Consider the following 5,253-nt stretch of genomic DNA (forward strand, 5'->3'; position numbering starts at 1 on the left):
GGCTACGTGATACAATTTTCAAAAATCTTGTGAAGAAATAATCACTATGGGTTTTATGACCTTATTTCAGTGACTTTTGTTTTTTCACAAACCACGCATAAACATTATTATCTTAAAACTCCAAACTTTTACATACATGCTGCTGACACATTACTGTTGCAGAGTTTGTGCTGAATACAATGTAATAAGACTTTAGCCATGAAAATGTCACAAGTAACAGAAATAAGCACAAATGTCAGAGCATGTCAGAAAACCTCCAGGACCCAGAAAACCCCTCAGACCTCAGAGGGTTAATACTTAAATTATGACATTAAATTTACAGATCAGATGGACCTGTAACACGATAACAATACTGCCGTGCAAAGGCAAAATACCTTAACTTCAATTATGGTCAAAATGAGTTATTGCCATATTTGGAACAATGGATATCAGTTTTATCATGTGGACAAATATCTTGCGTAATTTTTTTCTTTTCTGCTAAAAATAAGATGTTGTTCTTGCCATAACTTCCAACAGCAGAGGGAAAGCAAAGGCAGAAGACCTTAACATCAGTTACAGTCTTTTAGCTTTGTACCGCTGCACTTTAGAACGCTGTTATTATAAGTTACAGTGGAGTTAAGGCACTCTGCCTTTGTTTTACCCACCAGCAACGCGTTTTCTGCGCTGAAGTTACGGTGTTATACCCACATGGGTAACACTTTACAATAAGGTTCCATTAGTTAACGCATTAGTTAACATGAACTAACCATGAACAACATATCTGTTCAGCATTAGTTAATAATTGGTAACGTTAACTCACACATTTACTAATGCATCAATTCACGTTAACAGCACAATTAGTTAACATTAGTTAATGCATTAGTTAACATGACCTAACCATGAACAACATATCTGTTCAGCATTAGTTAATAATTGGTAACGTTAACTCACACATTTACTAATGCATCAATTCACGTTAACAGCACAATTAGTTAACATTAGTTAATGCATTAGTTAACATGAACTAACCATGAACAACATATCTGTTCAGCATTAGTTAATATTTGTTAACGTTAACTCACACATTTACTAATGCATCAGTTCACATTAACAGCACGGTTAGTTAATATTAGTTAATGCATTAGTTAACATTAACTAACCATGAACAACATATCTGTTCAGCATTAGTTAATATTTGTTAACGTTAACTCACACATTTACTAATGCATCAGTTCACATTAACAGCACGGTTAGTTAATATTAATTAATGCATTAGTTAACATGAACTAACCATGAACAATGCCTGTAAATAGCTTTACTGTTTTGTAAGGTTAACTTACTGTACATATTTACATTAGTTTACGTAGCAGTTGACACTCACTAAGTATGAACATTTCTAACTCACCATGTTACCCTAAATGTAAAAATACTGTTGTGTACCTTATCAACACTCTTTTATATAAGGCATTGATTTGTTGGTAAACATAATTCTACAGCGTAAAAATATGTTGTTCATGTTTATACGGACTTTACTATCATTACTTGCATTCAAAAAGTATTTATTAATGGATTGAGTGAACCTATTGTAAAGTGTACACTATTTCAACATTAACTGATGTGTAACTAACATTTGTAAACTCTTTTATTAACATGAATTACCATTAATAAAGCATTTATTAATGGAATTTATGAACCTTATTGTAAAGTGTACACTATTCAACATTAACTGATGTGTTACTAACATTTGTAGACTCTTTATTAACATGAATTGCCATTAATAAAGCATTTATTAATGGAATTTATTAACCTTATTGTAAAGTGTACACTATTTCAACATTAACTGATGTGTTACTAACATTTGTAAACTCTTTATTAAAATGAATTACCATTAATAAAGCATTTATTAATGGAATTTATTAACCTTATTGTAAAGTGTACACTATTTCAACATTAACTGATGTGCTACTAACATTTGTAGACTCTTTATAAACATGAATTACCATTAATAAAGCATTTATTACTGGAATTTATTAACCTTATTGTAAAGTGTACACTATTTCAACATTAACTGATGTGTTACTAACATTTGTAGACTCTTTATTAACATGAATTACCATTATTAAAGCATTTATTAATGGAATTTATGAACCTTATTGTAAGGGTGATGTACTAAAATTTGTAGATTTCTTACAAAACAGTGATTATTGATTTTATGAAGCTTAAATGAGTGAAAGTCACACATTCACACATCACTTGTATTCTCAAAACCTTTACTACATTACATAACAATGGTATCCTATCAATGAACAATGTATACATATTACAAATGAATAAAAAGACAATTGGAAATTCATTTGTACAACTGTAGTGTTTTTTAAATTATTTAAAGTAAGCAAGAAAAATCTGTAGCAAAATTACAAAATATACAAAATAATTTATATAAATTTATATACCGTTTGTATCAATTAATGGGACTATGGAAGAGGTGTTTCAAAAGAGTAAAAATAAGGATGATCTGGGAGTGAGCCAGCATGGTCAAGTTAGGCTGGAGAAATAATGGGAGTTATCAGGTTTGTGTTTTATTGATATTTTCGACGAATATCCTTCAACAGTCTTCCAAGAGGACCATTTTTGTGCCGATTTCCAAGCCAGTAAGTCCACTCTATCAGCTTAAGATGTTGTTTTAGTAGGTCCTCTGTCCTATTTCCTCTAAGACGCCATATTTTTCCTTTGTAAGTTAACCATGCTCTTTCCAGATTTTGTGTATGGCTGCCTGTTATTGGATCTACAAAAAACTGATTATGCTTCACAGGAAAATGGTTATAGCCAAGATTGGTTAGTACCCCTCTGTAAGCACGCCATTCATCACTAAGTATGGAACTTCTAGGATGCACATGTCGTACAATATGTGGGATAAGGTGATTTCGGGACCTTCGATGAACGAGTTTGAGAATAGGCTTGCTATTTCTTGGTGCAACCCCCAGCATCCCAAAGACCCACTTTCTTCTACGCCAGGTCTTTGCGAACCTTCCACGTCCATACTGAAAAACAAGTAAACAACAATACAATATTTAAAAATACAAAGCTTTCATTTTATTTTAATTTATTTAATGCCTCATTTCCACTGAGCCGTACGGCACAGTACAGTTCAGTACGGTACTCAATTTTTGTCGTTTCGATTGTCAGAAGATGTGAATGATACCCTAATTCTGAACTGAACCATACCGTTCCACTTTTTTGAGACACTTTCGTTGGGGTACCTAGCACAGTAGTCCCGTACTAAAGGGTGGAGAGTTAGCAGAACGTTGATTTGTTGACAGATAATCGTCACTTGCACCTGCTACAAGAGGAATGACAACACAAGAGAAGCCATTTTTTAATACAGTTGAAACACAATACCATTTCTTCTTGTGACAAACAGAAGAACAGCCGAGAAGCAAGAACAAGATCTGTATGTCATACTGTATGTCATACAATATACTGTATGTCCTCCATTGTTATTTTCTGTGTTGTTTTCTACTTTACAAGAATTATATTGTTCGTTTCTTTCAGGCATACACCGTGCCAATCAAGTGAGGGTCGGCCCACAGTTGGCAGTAGAAATGCAAGCCAGATCAGGGTTTACCATGACGAATCGTAGCCTACTGTATTGTACCGCTCGGTGGAAACAAGGCATACATCATTCAAAACAATGCAATCCTTCTATACATTCTAACACTCATCAGCCTAACAATCAATCAAACACTATTTGAACTTAACACTTAACACTCTTTGTTTTTTGTTTAGCAAAATTGCATTGCAAATTTTGCCAAAATAAAGTACATAATGTAAAACACAAATTCACAAACATAACTAAGGTTATTAATCTAAAATAAATGGCATACATTTTATGGGAATATTTAAATTACCTTTCTCTTGTGACGGAAGTTGCTCTCATCAATCATAACGAACTCCCTGGGTTGTCCTATCATTTGGCCCTTCCTTCTGGCATACAACTTCATGGATTCTTTACAAATAGCTCGAACTTTTTTGGCCATGCTGCTGAGTGTACGTGAGCTTCCAGCAATGCCATCTTCAATCATGTCGATTTGTCTCAACTGAAGGCCTTGAGCAAACCTTTGTTAACAAAAGTGACAAAACTTTAGTGTTCATATTTCTGTTCAACTACTTTCAAAATTAGACTAAAACTTGAATTATTATGTTTTGAACATACCGATATATGAACTTCATCCAGGAGAATAAATTACACTTTGACTTGGCAAAAAGTGATCCATACCTCACTGACTTGAATCTTCCCTTATGTCTGTTTCGTGTACAGGACCTTTAAACATGTTATAAAAGATTCTAGTGAGTAAGACCCTGTGTCATATTTGTTTAAATTTTCCTAAAACCATAGCTGACATTTAACATTGTCCAGCTATGTCTGGACAATAACATTATGAATTATTAAAAAGATAATTTAAGCAAGCAAGCTCTGGTAATACAATTATTTTAAATTAATAATAATAATAATAATACTTACCAAACATAGTTGTCTGCTTTGTTGGGTTTATGAGACAGCTTCATTGTATGTTGGCATAAATTGCACTTAATTTTTGCTTTAAGCAATTTTTTTTTCTGGAGCCATTTAATCAACTTCAATTTCTTCCTCTTCGTTTGACGTCCTTCAAACATTGACAGTAATTTTCGATTTAATGACGGAGCCATGTCACCTTATAAATATATAAACAATTATTTAAAAGAGTATATTTAAAATAATAATAATTAATACGTCAATATTTAGTATTCATGCAACAGATGGTTTAGACATACTCAACACACAAAACAAATACATTGACTGAAAACAATGTAAATATTATCATGATTAACTATAGTAATGTTTTATGCATTTTTGCAGTTCATGAATAAAGATAGAAAATATATATTATAATATTAACATATAGAATTATTTATTCAATAAAATAATTATAGAATAAATATATCAGAAGAACAATTATAGTGTTGTGCTATATACATTTCATGTTAGTGCTGAAGAAAGAAACATGCATTTATGTAACATTTATATTACAATTCTTAGTTTTACATAATTAAAAGCTGTAATCAAATCTTACATGATGTGTCACTGGATTGTTCGTAATGTTCGCCGTTGCATCTGTTAATATGGTAAATTTGCGTGGGAGCAGAGCGGGCTTTTCATCAGGAAGTAGCGGTCCGGAAGTAAAAAATCCCGAGAGATTTTTAGCAATACAATTTTAAATCGAAACAAGACAAACT

At 32.3% G+C, this 5,253-nt stretch overlaps 1 long non-coding RNA gene across 1 annotated transcript; it reads right to left on the minus strand.

Annotated features, from left to right (window-relative positions):
* Positions 1-2,421: 2,421 nt before the first annotated feature.
* LOC143740602 (uncharacterized) lies at positions 2,422-4,641 on the minus strand. Its single transcript, XR_013204850.1, has 4 exons — positions 4,502-4,641; positions 4,193-4,300; positions 3,888-4,095; positions 2,422-3,020 (listed from the first exon to the last, which is right to left on the minus strand). It is a non-coding gene; the product is annotated as an uncharacterized LOC143740602 (long non-coding RNA).
* Between the last annotated feature and the right edge of the window lie 612 nt (positions 4,642-5,253).

Source organism: Siphateles boraxobius, unplaced genomic scaffold (assembly GCF_051911475.1).
Source record: "Siphateles boraxobius isolate OS27281-9 unplaced genomic scaffold, OSU_SipBor_1 175, whole genome shotgun sequence".
NCBI lineage: Eukaryota > Metazoa > Chordata > Actinopteri > Cypriniformes > Leuciscidae > Siphateles > Siphateles boraxobius.